This window comes from Indicator indicator, chromosome 1, assembly GCF_027791375.1.
Source record: "Indicator indicator isolate 239-I01 chromosome 1, UM_Iind_1.1, whole genome shotgun sequence".
Lineage (NCBI taxonomy): Eukaryota > Metazoa > Chordata > Aves > Piciformes > Indicatoridae > Indicator > Indicator indicator.
This window is the reverse complement of record NC_072010.1, coordinates 86,532,290-86,543,465: the sequence shown is the minus strand read 5'-3', so window position 1 is coordinate 86,543,465 and position 11,176 is coordinate 86,532,290.

The following is an 11,176-nucleotide window of genomic DNA, read 5'->3' as shown; positions in this document are numbered from 1 at the left end:
TTTTGAATCCCAGATGTGCACTACAAAGGGTTAAACATTGATTCCAAAATGTAAGTTGCATGAGACGCTTAAGATTAGAACTCCTCTGTGTACAGTACAAGCAGAGGTACATTTAATGGATCTCTCTTACATGTGAAGATGTATGGATATAAAATGTCATGTTTGGCTTGAGTATTCTCCCAGAATGTATGTTTTTACCTCAGCATGTATTGTAGTTGCCCAGTATTTGTATATGTTGCTAGAACTTAGGCTGTATAAATAGTGAGGGGGTTTTAGATGTATGTTAAAAAGTATTTTAAATAAATTGTACATACCTACTACTTGCTATGTTTGCATTTAACACCTTAGATCTGACTCATTTGTAGTTTGGAATGCAAGGGTTGTTTTATTTATGAGTTACCATACCCCCAGTGGAGTTTATGCCCTTGCCTCCAAAAGCGGTGCTGCCACTATTTCCTGGCAGTAGCTGTCTGCAGCACGAGCTGGTCCCTGCCCCAGCTCACCCGGCATTAGAAGTTGTGAGGTGACACTTAACAGAGCTCTTGTGACTGACAGTCTGCTGCAGGACCAAGTGGCAGCTTCCCTAGAGTTACCTGCTACTAGCAGAATGCTGTTTCTGGAGTCCTGTGTGAGGAGAGGTTAAGGCACTGCAGCTGCCCTCCATTAGTATGAGGCAGGCAGGCTCTGGGTCAGTGCAACCCACTCCTTAGATGCAGAGACAATCCCCACTGTCAGCACACCACCTCTATGCTGGCAGAGGAGCTGATAGTTTATTCTTCAACTTAGACCATGGCTATGTTCCAAATACAGAAAAAAAATGCTACTTTTGCTTTCAAAGCTTTCCCCTTATCTTAATTCTAGAACTGCAGTTCCTAGCATAAAGAAGTAATAATTCCTCGTCTTTTGCAACTCCAAGGTTAAAATTTGGTCCTAAAGGGCTTAATCCTGGACTTGTCAAGCTGAACCATCCCTGTAATGTTGCAAGCAGACTTGTCTTCAGAAAATGAATGCCAGCACACCAGCAAGCTTCCCTGCTTCAGTCCAGCAGGGACTGTTCTGCAGTGGGACAGGCAGCTGTGTAAGGCAGGACACTTGCTGCTCCCCTCTCTCTCTGTGCATCTGACTAAACACACATTCTCTGTGAAACAGCTCACCTGAAATACTCTTCCTTTGGCTCAGGCTGTTGCAGCCTCACCTTCAAGGTTTTCCACAACTTGGGTGACGGAGAGGAGGGGAAAAAAAAAAAGAGGCAAAACCATCTGGATTTCTGAAAATGTTTCAGCAGCAGCACCTTTAGTGTGCATAAAAGTGTCCTGCCATGCTACTTTTTATTCCTTTTTCACAAATATTGTGCACAGAAATAGTGAAAGACCATGAGAAATGCTTTCAGTTGAAAGACCAAATGCTGTGTTCACAAGTTACTAGGAAGAAAAAGTTCCCGAAAAAGTAAAGCTCTTCATGCCCTTCTTCCCTCCGAGTAAGTACTGGTTTTGGTGTATGCTGATGAAAATAGAACATACTTTTGCTTGTAGTAAACTCTCTGCTTGTAGTAGACAAAAGACTGGGAGTTCATAGGCACATCTTTGCAAGCTGGAAGAAACTCCTGTTACTCTACTAGACACTTCAGAAGTCTTTTAGCATTAAAACTTTCAAAGACATGCACATTCTTAAAATGGGTGGTGCTGACCTGTGAGGAGGCTAGCACAGGAGTTTTACTGTGTGTTAGTCAGCTTTGGAAGTTGTCTGTTGAAACTGTTCCTTAGATAAGTTTTAAAACATTGATAATGTAATTAAATACACCACAGTTCAGCTTTGAGAGATACACAACTCCTATTTGTATGAAACCACATGATCACTTAAAAAAGCCATATAAAACTGGAAATTGCTGTCAGTTTTCAGCCCAGCCAGAAGTTTATGCTGCCTTGCAAAGGGAAAGAAACACTGGTTTTTAGCACATGTAATTGAGTAGTGCACATGAAATTGGCAGGACTCCAGCCTACATAGATCATTAGTAAGTCACATAAGGAGGTTCATCTCAAGCCATTCTCAAAAGTAGATTCAAAGATATGATCTGTACTGACAAACCTGCCTCAAGCCGTTCTAGAGGTTTACTTTGTAACTTCTCAAAAGTAGATTCAAAGATATGATCTGTACTGACAAACCTATCTCAAGCCGTTCTAGAGGTTTACTTTGTAACTTCTCAAAAGTAGATTCAAAGATATGATCTGTACTGACAAACCTATCTCAAGCCGTTCTAGAGGTTTACTTTATAACCTTTCAAAAGTAGGTTCAAAATTAAGATCTGTACAGGTGGCCGTTCAGTAAGAGTGAGAAGACTTTTTTTTTTTTTTTGGTTTGTTTCAAAACACTGAAAGGCAGCCTTGTTACTGGCAGCACTGCTCTGTCAATTTACCCACCTCTGCAGTAGGCCGTACCACATACACCTTTAAATGCTGTAATTAGGAGAAATTACAAAACATAGGGTTTGGTAAGGCAGCTAAAGCTCTTGTAAGGGAAAATGTTCAGGCTTTGTTTTACTGTCTCACTGGAGAGCAAGGATGTCCAACAGCACAACTGCCTGCTAGTACTGTGGCTTATTGGTACTTCCACAGTTAGTAGTGACCCACCTACCGTGCCTAGAAACTGCCAGACTCCTGCTGCAGCCTCTCCAGGCACCAGGAACACATGGGCATCACTGCCTGGTCACCTTCCACCACCAAAGCAGTGTGGTGGTGCTGAGTGCCTGATTTGGGAACTCACAGAAAAGGCCTTTTTTTTGCTCCCACAAAAAGCCTCAGCACCACTACCAATAAACAGCTGAAGTTCTTGTAATCACTTCCTTTTCACATTAAGGAAAAAAAGACCAACTTACAGCTTCATCTTATACTGCCTCTCACTGGGAATTGTTTTCTTACCAATTCTGAAAGTTCTTGCATTTCTTTATTGTACTGGTAGAAGCCCTATTCCTGCTGTAAAGAATGTGAGTACAAGTAGTGGCTCCCCCTGTAGAGTAGAAAGTACTTGTAGAAGGAGTTCTTGTGTGGAAAACCTCCTGCTTAGTGAAGGAACTATTTTGCCTGTGAAAGGACACTAGCTCTTAACATCTAAGATACCAAGGTCTAATATTCTGTTAGTATATTCTGTAGCTCTTTGAAGAATGCAAACTAGAGTGTGTGGAGATTTTTCTACAAAGTAGCTGATGTTGTTTCCTTGGAAATTCCTGGCTGTGCTTGCTGCACAGTATCATTACTAATCTAAAGGAAGTGAAATACAACCTTCTGTCTTTTGCCTCTTTCTGCATGCTCCCCTCCAAAATACCTAACCAGCTGGAGCATAAAGGAAAGTTCATAGGTGAATTCTGTCGGTAGCTTCACATTGGGAAGCACTCAGTTGGGTTTCCTTAACCTAGTCACCCTCTTTTTTAATGTAAAACTGCCAGAGAGCCTGAAGGCCCTGCTTTTTCAAGTTTGGATGAAATGAGCCCAGGGCTCTTGGCAAAGGAGAGGGCGTAGCAGATAGACAACACAGAAACCCTCAAATTCCTGCAAGAAATGATAAGAAAAAATAGTCAAGAATTTCTATCAGTGCAAACAAAGCATAAAAGTGCAGCCTCTGTTAAAGGCTCCTTACAAATCTGACCAGGAAAGGAAAGCAGGTGGAGGCAGAGAGAGCTAAAAACTGCAATAGAACAACCATCACCACATTTGTCTATATTAGTAGCCCTCAAAAGCTGGTCCAGCTCCCTGACCTGTCAATTCGTAATCCTGTTTTCAGTGCAGGTTTGCAGTATCAACTCAGATGGAATAGTTTAAGAAGATAAACCTTGTTTCAGCAGTTACAAGTGCCAAAGTCATCTGTTCAGATTTAATGAACTAAGGAGAGAAGGGTTTTGGAACAATTGTTTGGAACAAATCAGGAATGGCTACATTAAAAACACAGCAGGGGGAACTTTTAAGTGATGAGAATCCTTAACATAGTATTTTCTTATTGTTTCAGATGAAAAGGCAGAGCAGGTTGGTACATACCTCTAAGAGGCAATAAATGCAGTAATTAAGAGCCTGATGCAAATACACCAAAAGGGCTACTGATGCTTTATACTCCTTGTAATGGTTTAACCAAAGGGCTATCCTGCCTGCTCCCCCAACACAGAAGTGAGGGGAAGAGTAAGACACACAACTCAGGGCTGAGATAAAGAGACAAGACTTTAATATAAAATAATCATGTTAATCAGTTAATAATCAAATTAATGTAATAATACAATGCACCTTAGCTTAGCCTATTTGCAGAAGCAGCACAGTGAAACACAGGAAAAACCCCAGCATAAACCAGCCAAACCCAGCAGCTACCCAACGCCCACTCATTCCGTCACCATGCCTGCAAAAAGAAGCCAACACCCAAGAAGCTGGAACCCAGAAGCAGCAATCAGAACAGGAAGCCTCTTATGTTGCAATCTGAACTTCAAATCCCATAATACTTCACTCCAGTTAGCACTTTCATGTTTGAAGTTGGCATGACTGCAGCATGGTATGATTAACACCAGCAGGTCCAACTCAACCCATGACACTCCTTCATACTTCAAAGGGAAAGAAAACAGAGTGTTGCTTTTAACAGTCATCTCTGCTCTACCACAGTTAACTCAGTTTAATGGAAAGATAAGAATTGGACAAAACACTGGAAAACTCTTTAGTACAAGTAAAAGACTTTAAACACAGTGTGGACCGTCATACAAAATACATTATTAAAGAAATGACCAGGAGAATAAGCACAAAAGTCTTGTACAGTTATCTATGATTACCCACACTTCAGATTCTATCATTCAAGCTAAGAAAAGATGTTTTAGAAGTGGCAGACTCCATGAGGAGGAACAGACAGGTACCATCACAGCACGTGAGTGGCAGAGAGACACATCCTACAGGCTACAATCATAATATTGTTTCAGGCAGAAAAGACCTCTAAGGTCATTGAGTCCAACTTTCAGCCTAAGACCACCATGGCCATTAAACCATCTCCCAAAGTGCCATGTCCACACGTTTCCTGAATGCTTTGAGGGATGCTGACTCCACCACGTCCCTGGGAAACCTATTCCAATGCCTGACCAGAAACCCAGATTGTGAAACCTAGCCAGCACTGAAACCATGCCTAAATACCAACCTGAAGCTTGAACCACAGTGACAGCTGACACCTACACCACAGGAACACACTGAATTTATGATCACAGAATGGCTTTGGTTGGAAGGGACATCTGTATTTGTTTTGCCTTAACTTTCTTTTTTTAAATTGCTCCAGTTTTTTGAAATTTGAAAAGCCTTTCTGTTCCTTAAGGAGCTCACTGTAAGTAGAGGTCCACGGAAATCTCTCTCAAAGCTCAACTCCATGGAGGATCCCATAAGAAAGCTACATAATTGGAATGCAGACTGGAAGGGGAATGTATAATTTACATGCACTGCAGACTAGCAGGAAGAAGTACCATATGCAGGAGTTCATACAGACATGAAAACAGTACTTATGCACAAAACAGTACTTATAAGCACAAAACAGTACTTATAAGCACAAAACTTGTGCTTATAAATTTGAGGTATTGTTCAATCTCATGACACAATAGTGAAAACTCATGATTCACAGGAATCTGAGATGCGAGATTTGTCTTTGGCTCCTGCTGTGAACACAGTCATATTGTACATCAGAAATAACAGCACTGTAAAAACCACATGAATATGTAAAGCCATCTGCATATGCAAACCAGCTGTGATGGAATATATTCAGGATTCATTTAGGATTGCATCTGCAGAAGAAAAATCAGAGTATTCTCCAGACCCCAAGACAAAATACTGCAGACAAACCTCTCCTTTTTTCTTCTGTTTTTTACAATGGCAATTTTGAAACAAAAAAACAACATGGAGGGAGAAAATAATTAAATCCCAAAGGAACTTGCTAAGCCATCCATATTAAAAGGTAACTTATTCCAATGCCTCTTTCTGCCCAAGAAAACTGATTCATTGGGAACAAAAACTTGCATTTTTCAGTAAAACTCAAATAAATGTTTCATAATGTTAAGATATTTCCCAGCCACAGTTTCACACATAAAGCAACCCAGAACAGGACTTTGTAGCTCTTGGCCCACCTAAGCACATTTTAGCTCTAACCCTGGAAAGTCATCTTCCTTCAGACGTGGGCAAAAAGACCTCATGTCACTGTCCTCAAAGCATTATTTAGCATTACTTAGCACAGTTGCATCTGGCACAGTACACACCACATGAAGAAGCATGCACCACGTACTTGCAATATGCAGTGGTCCAATACACTAGATAGATCTCACTATCTTAAATTACTAGAGACACAAAATTACTGCAGTGATTCAAACACTAATAATCCTTCATTAACCATTATTGAAGAGTAGCATTCAAATGCTGACAAACTCTTCAGGTGTAACACACACAAAAAGCAAGTGCCTCCCCCTCCTGCTCTTGCATCCATAAAGTTTCGAAGGGCAGCAATTCAGTGACATGTCTGTTGAAGACATTCTCTATCCCACTAGCAGCTAGCTCCCCAGCATAATATTAGGTATTGATTTTGCAACTACATTACTGCAGGACAGCATCCATACTGGTTTTAGTGGGGCAAGGTCCAGCATACCACTGGAATAATTAGGTCTGCCCAGCCAGGGGTTGAATATACAGAATAGAATACCGGAGAATGTATCTGCTTGGAAGAGGCCCCTAAGTTCATCCAGTCTAACCCTCAGCCCAGCACTATAGGGTCAACACTAAACCATGTCCCCAAGTACTTGGTCCACATGCCATTTAAACACCTCCAGGGATGGTGACTCCACCACTGCCCCGGGGCAGACCATTCCAATGCTTGACAATCCTTTCAGTGAAGAAGTATTTCCTAATATCCAGCCTAAACCTCCCCTGGCACAGCTTGCATCCATTTTCTCTAGTCCTGTCACTTGCCACAGGGAGAAATGGCTCCAAGGAAGTTCTGGTGTAACTTCTGAAAGGGATTTATTTTTTTATGCTTGCTAAATCCTGGTTGGTTTTTATTATCACTCTTTTTACACCTACCCAACATTGACGCTTCTGTTTACTAGCCTAGATGCCCAGCAGCCTAGATTATTAATTTATGCTCTTGAACCATGTATTGTATAGCTGCAATAAACCACAGGGCACTTACTTAGAAAATCATTTTGGCTGGAAGACAGATTTAAGAACACCAAGTCCAACTGTTAACCTACTGCCAAGTCACGACTAAACCATGTCACTAAGTGTGACTTTTGAGAAGGAAGGCACAAATGCCTGGCAAATGCCAGCATCAACCAACCCATCACTTTCAGACACTTCTTTGATCAGTGAGGATCACACGTGTTACATGTGAACTGAGCTAAAGGGAAGCATACAGACTTTTTAGGCTTACAAAATTATTTTCCTGATTCTGTTCTAGTAAAGAATAAACAGTGTCCAAATGTGCCTCTTTCACATAAAGGCATCTGGAACAGCAGAAATGGCTGTAGACATGTTGATTTAGGCTAGAAGATACAAGGTTAGCCATGGTCCATTGGTTGCAATGCAGTTGTCACATCATACCATCTTGTATTTCACTTGTTTTTAACTCCTTCCTAACTCATGGCTGGCCTTGGAAGATGATGCTATGCTAGATGGATGAAATCAAGGTTGTTTATTCACTAATTCTGCTCAGTGTGGTGGTTTGCGAGTCTCTGGGCTGTTCATACACAGAAGGTCTAAAAATGCTGTTGTCTGACCATGCAAATCAACACAGAAAGAAAAAGAGAAAGAAGCTGTACTCTGTTCATACAGACAGTGCTGTAGCAGGCTTGATCCAACACTGCGATCTCTTCTAAGGCTATGACTATCACCGATTCCTGGGTGGGAGGCTTGTGGGCCCCGCTACACAAGCACATAGTGTTTGGCACATAACGAGCACTGCACAGCAAGTTGATGTCAGAGCAGGGCTCAGAGCTGGCAGGCTTGCTCCCAAGGGTACCATGGGGAAAGCACCAGCTTCAAAGAGTGCTTTCTGGAGACAGCGTGGAGAGGCAGCGCTTTCACAAATACACGTCTCCCAGAAAGCCCACAGGGAGCATGCTAAGTGCCTCTGGCCCAGCAGCTGCAAGCACCCTGCTGCACCCACAGCCCTGACCAGCCCTGACCTGCTGCCGGTGCCCGCGGCTCGGCGGCGATGTCCTCTCGCCTCAGGCCGGGCCGAGGAGCAGGATCGGGGCGAAGACGCTGCCTCGAGCTGGCTGCTACCACCCGAGCGGGGAGCGCCAGCTACAGGAACCACCCACCCGCAGCTGCTCGCGACTCTATTGGCTGCAGCGCGCATGGCTCCTCCCGCCTGCTGCACACCGATTGGCTCAGGTGCCGCCGGGCTCAGGTGAGCCTCAGGAGGTTCTGCAAGGCCAAGAGCCGGGGCCCGCATCTGGGTCGGGGCAGTGCTGGATACCGGTACAGGCTGGGGGAGGATGAGGTCGAGAGCAGCCCTGCAGAAAAGGACTTGGGGGCACTCACTAGACACGAGCCAGCAATGCACAACTGACAGTGCACGAAGATCACTGATGGATCTCACATGAGACCCAGCAACACCATGCCTAAAACATGGCAATTCGACTGTAAGCACTGGATTTCTTTCTTTGCTGAACTTGGCAGCCAAACGCTTGTGCGTTGTTTCACTCAGTCAGCAGTGGCTGACACCTTTCACTCAGTCAGCAATGGCTGACACCAAAGTGGCATGTGAGCACCACTGATGTTTGCCTATCCCAGATTTGATGGTCAATCTCCAGCCATAGCTTATTAGTCATCAGAAGAGAATACTGTGGAAGTCCTTAGCTGCAGAAACCTATCTGCTTTATAGGCCTTCAAATTCTTGTAAGGTGGAGCTGATGACTGACTGATTATTATTTTATTATTTTTACTTTTAGTGACATTAAAGTAACGTGGCTGCAGTCAGAGCAAGACACTGAGCACAGAACCAAGGTGAAAATGGAAACAAGGCCCCTCTTCTACCAAACTGATAGTACTTCAAGAATTGCTTCCTGTCTCAATTCCATTTGTAAATAAAATTCCCAGGATCTAAACCAAGACAGATCAGCAAAAGCACTCACACCACCCCTTGATTTGTCCAGGCCTGCTTTTTTTATGACTATATTTTGTTTCATCAGCCTCTCAAACTGAAAAACTGTACAAAGTGTTACCTTGGTGCTTCCTCACCTTTTCTGAATTTCCATACTTCAAGTCCTCAGGCAACTCAAACCACTACAGAGGTCAAAGAATCACAGAATGGTTTGGATTAGAAGGGACCTTAAAGATCACCTAGATCCAACTCCTCTGTCATAGGCAGGGACACCTTCCACTAGACCAGGCTGCTCAAGGCTTCATCCAACCTGGCCTTGAACACTTCCAGGGAGGGGGCATCCATAGCTGCCCTGGGCAAGTGTCTCACCACCCCCACTGTAAAGAATTTCTTTCTAATATCCAGTCTAAATCTACCCTCTTCCAGCTTAAAGCCATTACCTTTAAGCCATTTGTCAGAAGCATAGGAAACTGTAGAGACATCCTGGCAGCACAAACTGCTTTCAGCACACACCTGGGAGAGATCTTAAAGTCCTTCTGGATGTCCCACATTTGGATGGCACAACACAGACCAGTGAAAGCCAGATCATGCAGGGACTACAACCTAATTACACAACTTGGAACCATACCCTGCCACCCACAAGGATGAAGCACCACAGGCTCCCTTCCTTGGTGTCCAGTGTTAAATAAGTTCTTCCACCCAGTGTGGGCAGGCATGGTGTCCTCTGCCACTGTTGACACATTTCTCAGCATACCCACTGTGGGGAGGAGTGTTATAAACTGCAGATGTTATTATTGTCCTGAGCTGTTGTGAAACCTCTCTGCACCATCAAATAGCTGCCATGTTTTACCTCAAAGGCAGTGACAGTTGCTTAGTACACATCCCACAAATCTTAACTCGCTATGACAGCTGGGGCTATGGGCAGATACTACCTCTTCCCTTTTGTCTTTTAACCATTCCAGTTATTTTGACTTATTTCACAGTGTCTTCAGGTTCACTGCCACTAATAACATAGAAAGTCCAGTGATTCATCTAAGTTATCTGAGAAACCTCAAGAACATTTAACCAAATCTTAAATCCTGAATCCCCTAATTTTATATCTGGGTTAACAGAGCTGTTAATGGATCAGTTTCTCAACACACACAGGAGTCATCATATAACTTTGGGTAGCTGGGTCTCACAGAGTAGAAAAACCTGATTTTTTTCCCACAAGTTAATTGTTTCAGTTTGAAAGGGATCATTTTAGGCACTTTAATGCAAAGAGACAATGGCTGCAATGAATGGGAGTATAACTAAACAGCCTTTTTAGATTTCATGCTGTATGTTTGTCAGCAGAGTACATGCCACATAGATACACAGATATTTTGATCAGAGCTGTCTGAAACATGAGCTTTCTACTGTATGATCTATTTTGATTTCCTTACCTATGAAAATTGCCATATTATATCATTTAAATATTGCCTCTGCTTGCACTGGACCAGAGTCAGCCCTATGGCTCTTTTCCTCTCCTAGTTGGCTATATGAGGAAAGGGACAAAGCTTTTTTCCTGCACTCATGTAATTAAGCAAAGGCCAAACAAGCCACATTCTTCCTCTGCCTCCCTTCCCTATAGCCTGGGGAGAAAGGAGGACACAGAACAAACAAAAACTGCTCAACAGTTGCTCTCTTGCAAACAAAAGGACACCAAAGCAAAGGCAGCTGCACAAGGCACTCCCAGTTCATAACAGAATTGTTCTTGGAATTGCAGGGAACAATGCATTAGGGAGAACTGAGTCAAAATACCTTAGCTCAAAAACTAGGTACCACAGTTCAGAGTCTGAACTTTACATTGAAAACAGAAAACCTTTACTTAACCTGGCTGCTCCCGCAAATCATATGGGCTCTCCAGGCCACATGTCAGGATACACTGACATGTAAGCAGCTCTCCATATCCAAGAAAGTACTTTGCCTTTTCCGTCATTCTCTGTCTCTGTGCAGTTACAGTTGTTTTGTCAAATCTGCTCCATCTCTCATACCACACTGCTCCCAGCAGAGAACGACAGCAGCTTCTTATTATCTGACAAGAAACCACTTTCTGCTATTTTAC